This window comes from Chelonoidis abingdonii, chromosome 17 (assembly GCF_003597395.2).
Source record: "Chelonoidis abingdonii isolate Lonesome George chromosome 17, CheloAbing_2.0, whole genome shotgun sequence".
NCBI classification, from domain to species: domain Eukaryota; kingdom Metazoa; phylum Chordata; order Testudines; family Testudinidae; genus Chelonoidis; species Chelonoidis abingdonii.
The window spans coordinates 359265-372044 of NC_133785.1; the positions used below are offsets into that span (position 1 = coordinate 359265).

Genomic DNA, 12780 nt, shown 5'->3' on the forward strand with positions numbered 1-12780 from the left:
CGCAACAGGCAAGGTATTAAACACTGATCCAGTGGAAGCATAGAATTAGGAAGCATAGAAACTGTTTAATCTCCAAATATTCTTCCGTCATAACCCCCTATAACTGATGAACGTCTTTGAGCATATGTATTTGATAAACTTAGAGTGTAAGAAAAACTGAATCAGGAGAGCACTTAAGCACGAGCTTAACTTTTAAGCACATGCTTAAGTCCCTTTGACTTCAGTAGAATTTAGGAGCATCCTTAAAGTCTTCATTTTGCTTAGATTTACATGGATGCTCAACTGTATGCCCAGTGAGTAATCCCACTGATTTCTGTCTATGTGACCATATAGCCAGAAGTATCCACAAAGTGTGGAGGCTACTTTCACTAGAATACACTAAGGAGTAAGAAACAGAGGAACTGCCATAACAAATGCAAACACTGGTCTGTATTGTTTGTTACCCTGTCCCCAGAAGTAGTAAGAACTGAATGCTACAAATGAAGGTGTAAAATACCCAGAATGGAACATTGTGGAATTGTTATTCATTGACAAGGTTTATTTTAAAAACAAACCAATGAACATCTCTCTTCCGCCAAACTCCCTCACCCCAATCTCTCCATGTTGCCCCATTCCAAGTGTGTGTTACATTCAAGAAAGTCCTCTTTCTCTGTGAACAGCTGCCTCACTCGCTTTTGTTCTTCAGGGCAGCAGTGTACTTAAAAAAAAAAAAAAAAAAATCCACAGGGGGTGGAGAAGAAGCACTCCCTTTACAAGTAAGCAAGGTGCGCCTCTTCCACACACACATTCACAGCATTCAGGAGTTACAGACTAAGGTAAGTTCATCTTACTAGGGCTATTTATGCAATCTAACTGTAATGTCTGGGTCTCCCATATTTTTATAATTTCTCTCTCACTTCAGGAATACAATGTGGTGTTCTGAGAATTTCAGGTACATCCAACTAATGTTTTAATGGTAACTAAGTATTGCTGTCCACCAGGGCAACTATATATGCAGGCTAAAGAACATTCTATGTCCATGTGGGTTACACCAGTAGTGCATATAATGGACAAGAACTTCAATGACTATAAACCCTGAGTCAGAGGTGAGGGTCTGTAACAGCGAGAAGATCCATTGTCTGTTCGCAGAGCTAGTAGTGCAGATGGGGGTTGCTATGAAAATGTTTTTAAGTGTCCTATATTTTACATATTTTTAAAAGTGCGAATTTTAAATACTTTATTCTGCAATGATAATCAGTTAATTTAAAAGAAAAACTGAACTTACATTGAAGCAGAATTTATTTGCTAGTGATATTTTGTTTGTATTATAATATTACTTTTAATATACATTGTGATGTAACATGCATTACACCCTGATGAAAATGGAAATTGATTTCGCTGAATTTCATGGACAAAAATAACAGATTCACAGAGTTTAAAGGCCAGAAGTGACCACCAGACTATCTAGTCTGACCTCCTGTATCTCACAGGCCGCTAAACAACACCCAGCCACCCCCCAGTGTAACCTCAACAACCAGAATTAGACCAAAAGTATTACAACCCTCAGGAGACTAAAAAATATGTGCTTCAGAAAGAAAACAGAAGGGACTAAGGTGTGCCAGTGCCTGAGGCCTCTACAATGGCAGGGAATTGATTAAGTGAGATATACGCTTTGATCCAAAAATTGTTGGAGGGGAAATTTGGAAGGGGGGTAGGAAATAGTAAGACAGCCTTATGAAACTTTAGGAAATAATAATTGTGTTTTGTGCAGATTTATACTGACAGTTCAAAATTATGCTTTTCAGGATTTCCTCACAAAAGTGCTTTGTGTTTCAAAGCAAAAGCTGAAGTTCCTTTAAGTGAGTGCTTTTGAAATGCATTCAGTGCCAAATTCTACCCTGGCGGGACTCCATAGGCTCCAGTGCTGTGAGCTTTCCTTTTTTTAATCTGGATCATAGAGGTTATGAATTTCAAGTATTTATCTTGAAACTAGAGGTGGTAAACCACAAAAATCAGAAGTTCATTTTTGAAGGCTATAATCATGCTTCCTGAATGAACTAAACCATTTGAATCAGTAAAATTGGACTGGATACATCATGAGACCAGGCTCTCTCCTGGTATGTGTCATGACTTCTGCTCCTTGTTGGATTACATCCTTCTGGATTAAATTCAGTAGCACTTTACAAGATTTTAGTATTTTCTGCTTTATGTGGCCAGATTTCAATTATATCTGAATTCCAAATATATTCATGCTGTGTTTTTAATGGAGATATGAACACATAGCTAGACTAATGAAATATATAGCTATGGGTTTGGAGATGCATATCTGAAATGTATATCAGTTCTGCTTTAAATCAGAAAATTTGGAGGCCCACGGGGCTAGAGGAAGATTTAGGGAGTTTCAGATTGGAAGGAGAGGACATGTCAGTCTCCCATGCATGTTGGAAATGCATTTGAAAATGAAGCATTTTCTAGTATGGATCATGAATTCCAACCCAGTAAGAGAGACACAAGTTCCCCTTAAGCAATATGGAATTCTGTCTGAAAAGACAAAATGCATAAAGCATATTTTTGTGCTGCAACTGATATGATATAATAAGATGTCTTCAGATACTCCAATATTAGTTCACTATCACCACTGATAGTTCAAGGAGAAAGGATTACAGGGATATGACTAATTACCCTCCTTCCTTAGGTCACCAGATGTCCTAGTTTTTACAGAATAGTGTATCTCCGAGGGTTTTATTGAAAATGGAGCTTTGTTCTAGTTTCAGTAAAATCCCATGGCATCTGGTTACCCCAGCACTGCCTGATGACAATGAAAGAGCTCTCTGAGCACTGTAGCACCTCCTCTGTGGTATTGCCAGGCAGTTGCTCTCTTCATTGCTTTGGATTCCTCTTTGCTTATTAGCAAAGAGGTGTGGAATCTGGAGCTGCCATAACAATGATAGCCTCACTTTGGAGGAGGACCTTTAGTCCTTTTACAGCAGGAACAATGATCTTTATATACTCATGGAAAGGGAACAAAGGGAAAATGAAATTTGTTTTATTAGTTTAGAAATGCATTCAGCTTACTCCTTCTGTGACTTTCACATAACCACAAAGCCCAGATTCAATGAAGAGACTGAGAATGAGGAGCCATCCATGCAAAAAAGGGATTTCAGGTTAACTGTCACACTTGACAACTTGGGCAGACAGCCCAAGGCATAAAGCTTCCACTTAAATGAGAAATATGGGCAGGCAGTGCTGAGGTTTACAAAATAACTTTCCTAGGGGCACAAGCTAGTTTAAATGGAAGGAGAAGCAGCTCAGTGAGCTGTCTCTACTCAGAGAACTGTTCAAAATGGAGTGCGCTTGGCAGGAGGAGAGTGGTCTTAGAAAGCTCTCAGATTTGTCCCACTACATGCTTTTTATTCCACTGACACCTGAAAACATTTCACATACGTATTTTCTAATAAGAAAATCATTTAAATGTCCAGCTGGATCATCTCAGTGGCTGTACACTATTAGAGCCGAAGGCAATCGCTACTTTCTTGAATATTTGGGCAAAGATTCTTAATCCGAGAAAAGAAGAATAGAATTATGGCTCACATTTTCAATGCACTCACTTTCATGCTAAGCAGGTACATAGCTAAGGGTTTTCTGTAACACTGATCCCTGTTGTATCTAAGTGCTGCCCAGGTAAATTACAGCTTTATTACTAGGTCCATATTGGACTTAATAGAGGACCCTTCTCATGCATGAGGAAGCTCCATGAAGCTTCCAGTGTGGGTTTTATTTTACCTTCAATCAGAGACTTCCAACTGTGGTGGGAAGACTTTATCAAAAGTGGGGTACTGCAGTGTGTTCTGCAAGCAGTCAGACTTTGGGTTGTTCTAATATCCTCTAATGGCTCATTTCACAACTCACCCCCCTCAACTAGGATGGCTTAGAGTGAAATCCTGTCCTTGCTGGAATTCACTGACAAAACATCTGTTGACTTCAATAGAGCCAAGATTTCACCCTCTCTCTTTCCAACTCTAATGGTCTTAGTTTTCTCAGTTGCAATGGCCCAGAGGAGTGCCGTTACTTTGGCTGGTGATGTGCTTACTGATGTTGCTATATCTTCTTCCACTGATGACTTTGAAAATTTGGGACCAAGGCATTGAATTGGCATAAGAAATATATCAGTAGGCAGCGGAGCTTTTTATGTACAAGATAAGGTGCTCACAGCAGTCTATCCTGCTGAAGCCTTCTGCAAAACTGGAGGCTCTGCTTTACTTTCACCTAGAGTTTGAGACACAGTGAGTTACAACACTATAGTCTGGAGGTTTTCTAAATATTTCGAACATTGATCTGGCTGTTCTATAGCATATCTAGAAATATAGTATGAGGTTTTTCTTTTTAGGAAATCATGGAGATATTTTAATGCAAAAAGAAAAGTTTGATATATACAAATCACACACAGAGTGACAGATTTACATAAATAAGCAACACAACATGCAAGAAACGGATGAGTAAAGCACAAACTCTCTGTAAGCTGTGAGGCATTAAGTAAGCATTAATATCAGATACAAATTACAGAAAATAGTCAACGCTGTAGGTTGGGCATACAATTACTTCACTATTTTCCAGATACACTAATCAAAATTGTGAGCCTGATTCTGAGGTCCAACTGAGGTCTGTAAGATGCATGACTCAGCTGGGACTCGGGGGGTAGGGAGATGTCACATTTGCTTTCCCTGAGGCATCTGGAGGCTGGTCCAACCAGAAGAAGAGCTCTGTGTAAGCTCAAAAACTTTTCTTTTATGAATTTAACTCACCTATCTTGTCGTTCTGCGTTTGGATTTTTACAGTGTCTCTTGGAGATACATTGCATGCATTATAGTGACTATATTATAGATAACCTATTTTTAGGAAAAAAGTACTTAATGTGATTAATAATATGAATTTTTGCTGTTGACCTTATCAGTGTTAGTGTGGGTTTCAAGAAATGTAATTTCTTGTACAACAGCTTATTTAATACTAGGGCTTCAGTAAATGACAGAGCTAAGATTTCATGCATCTGCCATGTCAATTTCTTTTCTTTATTGGAAAGGTTTCACATACGCCCACAAATCGTGATTAGAATAGCTATATGAAATTCTCTTGTAATTAAGGAAACTAGTATAAACCCCAACCCCCGAAAATGAAGTATGAATATGCTGTCAGTGCCGTGTTTACTAACCGGAGATGTAAAATCCCAAAAGAATGAAAAATCTTCCATAGAAAAGATATGTTGCTATTATCAAGACAAATGTCAGCTCTTAACAGTGGTGTTGACAATTACTGATTTTTATAATTAAAGGCCAAGATTTAACGTAAGGTGAAAGAATTAAATCACTTAAAGCATCTGATGCGTAATGATAAAAGCATCTATGGAATAATTTGTGAACAATTGAATGCTGTGAAAATCAAGTGAAAAATGTTTGCTTTTTCTTTATTAGCTAAGTGGCATACGTTTTCAATGTTAATGCATCATGTGGATTAAGTCTTACTGCTCCATTATTGCTAATGGGATTTGTGCATGTGGCAAGGTCCATAGACATCATCAAAGAAAATTTATTTCCATATGACATAGAAAATTATTCAGTCATCTCATTTTTGAAACTTCACTTGAGCAACTTCAAAGGTCTTGTTATCAGCCACAATTGGCTTTACGTCAGCTAATACAGTACTTCACGTCACTAAGTGCTGGGCATGTTCAGACAAATAGGTCATGTTCATCTTGTACAAATACTTGGACTGTATTTACAGTCCATGGCAAGTACTAATATTTGTAACAAGCGTCTGAAAAGTACAAGATTATTACTGCCATGGAGAGTGGCTGTTGGTGACTTAAGCCATAGCAGTGGAAATCCGAACCAAATAGTACCAATAGCTGTTATCTTCTCTGAGCCCCTGGACTTGTATCAGACTTTCTCCAGTCTCTCGCCCTGGATCACGGGCACTTTGTAGATTCTTTCTCCCTGGCTATATGGGAGGGAAGGGGGCATCTGCCAATCTTTATCCAGACTCTCCCATAGCTCCTGCCCTTGGAGTCCATCAGAGGTGTAGAGGAGTTGTTGCCCTCCTTATACATGAGCTCCAGCTCTGGGACTCTTAATAATGAAGAGGCCTCCTCAATGAAGAGGCTTCTCCAACCCATCCTTGCTTCATTCCCCCTCTCCCACTGAAGGTACCTTCCTCTTGTCCTCCTTAGTGCATATTCCACAAAACCCTTACTAGCTGGCACCCAGCTCCTTCTTGCTGCTTTCTGGCTTCCTCCACTTTTAGGGAGAAACCTGAAGCTCTTGTCCTTTCTCAGTCTCCTCCTGCAGTCCTATTTGTATGCATGTATCATTCTTGTGTGTGAAGCTAGAAATATGAAGTATAACTCCGAGGTCCTATTTTAATTATGCAAAGTGTGGGCCGTTAATGGTGGTTTAGAATCTTGATAATCGAGGAGTCCGGTGGCACCTTAAAGACTAACATTTATTTGGGCATAAGCTTTCGTGGGTAAAAACCCCACTTCATCAGATACGTGGACCCCGAGAGACAAAAGCTTCACGTCTTGTGCCAAAGCTATAAAAGGGGGTGGAGCAGGACAAAGAGCTGGTCAGTTATGAGAGAGCCCGTGCTTAACACCTAAGATGTCTGTTGGAACTAACAAGGACTGTACCAGGGGAAAGGATTGGGCCCAGACTAGGAAGGAGTCTAGTCTCTGAAAGAAGCTTATTGGAACATCTCTGAGGGGGAGATTTACCTGTAATCAGTTACTTAAATGTATTAGGCTTAGACTTGGGTGTTTTTGCTTTATCTTACTTTGTTCTCTCTGTTATTACTTGGAACCATTTAAATCCTACTTTTTATACTTAGTAAAATTACTTTTTTTATTAATATACCCAGAGTAAGTGATTAATACCTGGGGGAGAAAACAGCTGTGCATATCTCTCTATCAGTGTTATAAAGGGAGGACAATTTATGAGTTTACTCTGTAAAAGTTTTATACAGAGTAAAATGGATTTATTTGGGGTTTGGATCCCATTGGGAGCTGAGTGTCTGGGTGCTGGAGTCAGGTAACCTGCAGAGCTGTTTTCACTTAAAGTCTGCAGCTTTGGGGGCGTGGCCCAGACCCTGGGTCTGTGTTGCAGCAGGCTAGCATGTCTGGCTCAATAAGGCAGAGTTCTGAAAGTCCAAAGCTGGCAGGGAAAGTGTCCTCAGAGGTAACTTTGGCACATCAGGTGACAGTCCCAAAGGGGTCTCTGTGACAGAACCCATCATCCTGCTTCAATGTACTGATTTTCTTCATTATTATTGTAGATTTGCTGAAGTACCAATGGCTTGTTTTATTTACTTTTTTTTGGCTGTCCTACGTGACCACCACTCTCTCCCTAATGAAAAATCACATCTCTTCCCCTCTTAGGATCAATTCAGTTCACGGCTATCTTTAGGGAATAGTAGGCTTATTGCCTCCACGTCACTGAATGCTGCCTTTGTATGTATCTGTTTTTAGGATCTAATATAACTTGATTGCCCAGTCTATACCCATATGATGAAGGCTCAAAAACGCTAAGGCAAGCTTACATTGGTAACCGAGCTGCAGCTGGGTAAAATTTCTTTCTTTGCTGTTCACCGGTCATTGGAATATTTTCTGATGTACCACGTTTTGACTCTGATCTTGAGAACACTTGTGCATACCCATGCACTTACTTTTAAGCACATAAATAGTTCGATTGTAGAAATGGTTTCATATTATTAAAATTAAGCATGTGGACAAGTGTAGATGGTAGCTTCCTTTTTAAACTGCCTGAAACATCTTTGTTAGCAATGTAAATTCTCAAGGAATTTTCTTGTGTAGCCCCCCTACTATATCTTGACCCCAACCACCGTACACCCCGCATTGGGGACATTACAGGCTGTGTGTACTATATGCTGAACCGTAACCAGTTGCCAGCGTCCCCCCATGCTCTGTATGTTTCCCCCGATGACCAACGACTGACACATCAAACTCTTTGTATCACCTTTCTTAAAATATTTTCTAATAAACATTTAAATCTATCTAGTGTTAAGAATACATCATGTACATTATTTAGAATTCAAGTATTGCACTATTTTTTTGCACATTGTAAAATGTAAAAGAGCTGAAATCATTATATGCATATTTTTAGAACTATACATCTGTTGAAAGTAATGTGATTTTATACCATTTTGTGGCATTAGAAAATATAGTTTAGAAAAACTGTCTGATAGTTACTGTGAATAGGTATTACAGCTGAAATATGAACAAATCTTGCTTAGTGGTATTCAAGTCACTAAAAAATATATTTCATTGAAGTAAGACCACTTTTAAAGGACTGTTTCTTACATAGTAACAGCAATTCTACATCTATAAGATGGCCTAGTAATATCTTGAGTCTATAAAAGCAGCAGAGAATCCTGTGCACCTTATAGACTAACAGACGTTTGGAGCGTGAGCTTCGTGGGTGAATACCCACTTCGTCAGACGCAGGTAGTGGAAATTTCCAGGGGCAGGTATATATATGCTAGCAAGCAAGCTAGAGATAACGAGGTTAGTTCAGTCAGGGAGGGTGAGGCCCTGTTCTAGCAGTAGAGGTGTGAAAACCAAGGGAGAGAAAACTGGTTCTGTAATTGGCAAGCCATTCACATCTTTGTTGAGTCCAGAGCTGATAGTGTCAATTGCAAATGAACTTGAAGCTCAGCAGTTTCTCTTGAAGTCTGGTCCTGAAGTTTTTTTGCTGCAGGATAGCCACCTTAAGGTCTGCTATAGTGTGGCCAGGGAGGTTGAAGTGCTCTCCTACAGGTTTTGTATATTGCCATTCCTGATATCTGATTTGTGTCCATTTATCCTTTTCCGTAGTGACTGTCCAGTTTGGCCGATGTACATAGCAGAGGGGCATTGCTGGCATATGATGGCGTATATTACATGTGTGGACGTGCAGGGAATGAACCATGATGCGTATGGCTGTTCTGTTAGGTCCTATTGTGGTGTCGCTGGTGTAGGTGGATTGGTTCCTGAGCTAGAGTTACTAGGTACGGTGTGCAGTTGCTGTTGAGAAATACGTTTCAGGTTGGCAGGTTTGTCTGTGGGCAAGGATTGGCCTGCCACCCAAGATCCGTGAAAGTGTGGATCATTGTCCAGGATGGGTTGTAGATCCGCATGATCGTTGGAGGGGTTTAGCTGGGGCTGTAAGTGATGGCCAGTGAGTCCTGTTGTTTCAACCCAGCACGTCACCAATGTAATATACGCCATCATATGCCAGCAATGCCCTCTGCTAGTACATCGGCCAAACTGGACAGTCACTACGAAAAGGATAAATGGACACAAATCAAATATCAGGAATGGCAAATATACAAACTGTAGGAGAGCACTTCAACCTCCCTGGCCACACTATAGCAGACTTAAGGTGGCTATCCTGCAGCAAAAAAACTCAGGACCAGACTTCAAAGAGAAACTGCTGAGCTTCATTCATTTGCAATTTGAACTATCAGCTCTGGACTCAACAAAGACTGTGAATGGCTTGCCAATTACAGAACCATTTCTCCTCCCTTGGTTTTCACACCTCTTACTGCTAGAACAGGGCCTCACCCTCCTGACTGAACTAACCTCGTTATCTCTAGCTTGCTTGCTAGCATATATACCTTGCCCCTGGAAATTTCCACTACCTGCGTCTGACGAAGTGGGTATTCACCAGCGAAAGCTCACGCTCCAAAACGTCTGTTAGTCTATAAGGTGCCACAGGATTCTCTGCTGCTTTTACAGATCCAGACTAACACGGCTACCCCTCTGATCTTGAGTCTAGTTAATCCTCATTTGCAACATCTGACCTTGAAGTTCACTTATGTTCTGAAAACTGATTCTAAAACTGTCATTGAAATGACTCCCACATTTGTGTTTCATTGGTTTCCTTATCCAATTTGCTTTGTTACAAGTAAAGGAGCTTTTTTCTAATGATTAGTAGTGCAAACTTGCCCTTTACTCTGAAAGTCAAATTGCATTCTCCCTGGATTGTGGAAAGTCCTGGTCCCATTTACACTTCTGCTTTCAATAAAATTGTGCACGGGAAACAGGACTCAGTTTTGGCCCCACAGTTGGAAATTAAATATTTTGTTGATATCTGATCCAAAATATGATGATTCAGCTCTTCAGTACCTGAGTTGGCTAAAGCCTGCAAGTCATTTGGGACTTCAGAAGCTGCCAAAGTTAAGAAGCATTTAAATGGTGGACCATACTGAAGAATGGTGGAAACAACCCTTTAATAAGAGAGTTGGGGAGCGAGCACCATTCACACTGTACTCTTTAGATCATCCTTCAAGCAACCAGTACCTGGATTAAGCGTCAGCTATCTTTATATATATGTAAATGGATGGACGATCCTAACTGGTGCACTGCATTTCTCTGGAACAGTGTGGGTAATTGCCCATGTGGGGTTGGGGAGTGTGGTGGGGTGTACCTGACCTTTGTGGCTCCCTACAGAAGGCTTGGCAGTCTTACTACATCACACCCCAGAAAGCTGTGAAGTGACAGGAAAGGAGCAGCGAAATTGGTTTCTCCAGGCCTGCCTAGAGAGGCCTCATGTAGGCAGCCTAGCAGGCTCAGATGTAAAAGGAGCTGCAAGGCCTTATCAGGTCAGATCCTGTCTGGAACCAGAAGGGCGAACGGGATGCTGCTGTCTGGGTAAAGGAGTTCGAGGTATAGCTCGCTGTTATTTGTTTAGTTGGGTTTGCAGCGAGAGAGGGGACCTAAGGACCTTAACCCTGAGATAGAGGTGAAAGTAAGAGAAGTCAGGAAGGAAGAGGCCTGGGGAAGAAGCAAGAACAAATTGAAATTGAGCAGTACATAGCTGCTGATTATAGGGTCCCTTGTTGCATCCTGGAGTAGTGAGTGGGCCTGCATTCTCCTACCAGCTACAGGTAAAGTGACATAAACCTCGAGAACAGAACAGGGCTTATTTGAGAGCCTGAACCCAGAGCCAAACACCCTAATGAGGGCAAAGAGACTGTTCAGTTATTGGACTCTTGTCTAGCCTGGAAGGGCTTCATTTGGACTTCGTGACTTGGCTGTAGGGGTCACCTGTGGCAAGAAAAGGACTCGTATACAACTCTCAACTGCTAGGGAGGCGCTTAAGATGCCTCCTATTACAGGGAGAAGAGGACATTCTCCTAAAGGAGTCAGGTACTGCTGTAACTGAGAGTTTATAGGGATAAGGTAGTTTTCATCACCATAGGATGCTTCACAGGAACGCTTCATTGGAGGTAGAATGTTGGGTTAGTGGAACCACCGCCTTTTTATTCACATAGTCTTCCAGCCCAGTGAAGTAACTCCTTTGAGTGTTTTATGACACCAGACCTGTATGAATCTAGCCTTTAGTTTTCTGAAAGATTAATATTTAATGTGTTTAGTGCACAGAAATAAATATTTAGTCTGGAACTTGCTAAGGAACCTAATGGAATTAGATGCCCCACTCCCATTCAGATAGGATGCACTAGGATTTGGGTACCTAACTCCCTTGGGTTCATTTGAAAATCCCAGGCTAAATGAGTAACATTGATAATGCTAATAAAATTAATAAAAGTTTTTTATAATCTCAAATCTCAAAGAATATTACTAAATGAATGCATTATAGAATTGTAATTACAGGGTTGAAAGATCATTTGTAACACAATTTAGGCACGGTCTAGAACATCAAACAGGCTTTGTCATCCACTCCAATTAAATAAAAATTCAATCAGCTTTCAAAAAGTGAAAAATAGTCTTCAGAACTTACATCTGTCTTCAAACTCTGTGGTTTCACAACCTAATTTTTCAGGTTTGTATAGTTTTGAAAGATTTTTCTTTCACTTGCTGCTTTGCGGAAGGGCCGCATGAACAAGACAGGAAACTAGGCAGGGGAAGACAATGAAAGTGGCAAAGTGCTGTCAAAAGGGCAAAGTTCAGAAAAATAAAAAAGATTTATCTAATCTCTTCTATTTAAAGCATATTGTAGGAGTTACTTTGTAACAATGGCAGATTAAAAAAAAACAACTTCATTCAGTTGGTGTTCATTTAATAGAGAGAGTGGTAGGTGGAAAATTTTTTACCATCATCTTGGATCTATTTCCATGTTATCCATGTTCTTGCTGTTATGTTATACCAGGAGCTCTTAATCTGATGATGATAAAACATCCTGCTTGGAAGTTTCGCCTTCCATTAGATGAAAGATACAGTGGAATTAGTGAGGGATGTGCAATATACAGGAAAATATATGCCCTGCATTCTAGCTTTGAATGCATCATGTCTAAAAAAAAAAAGTACCACAGAAAGGAGGTCACTTACTCATAGTAATGTGCTTATGCTAGTTATTAACAAAAAAATTGCTTCTTTAAAAACAAAAACAAAACAAAAAAACCTCTTGGTGTCCAGTACTGGTTTCAGAGACAATTAAAACTAGCTGCTAACTGCTAGTCCCTGCTACCCAATTAAAGTCAGTCACCACAATCTCTCTCAAATTCTGTGTCCTCACACCAGCATCAGCCCTCCTTCTCTAAAAGCCTTAGTTCTTCTTCGAGTGCTTGCTCATATCCATTCCAGTTAGGTGTGCGCACGCTGTGTGCACGTTCGTTGGAGAAACTTTTACCCTAGCACACTCGGTGGGCCGGCAGGTCGCCCCCTGGAGTGGCGCCACTGTGGTGCCTGATATATACCCCTGCCGACCCAACCGCTCCTCAGTTCCTTCTTACCGCCCGTGTCGGTCGTTGGAACAGTGGAGCGCAGCTTAGCTGACCTCTGCTTCCCTAGCTACT

At 40.6% G+C, this 12780-nt stretch overlaps 1 protein-coding gene across 10 annotated transcripts in view; it reads left to right on the top strand.

Moving 5' to 3' along the window:
• The window catches only part of ATP2B2 (ATPase plasma membrane Ca2+ transporting 2), a 633448-nt gene that overhangs the window by 219677 nt on the left and 400991 nt on the right, over positions 1-12780 (top strand). The window lies entirely within an intron of this gene.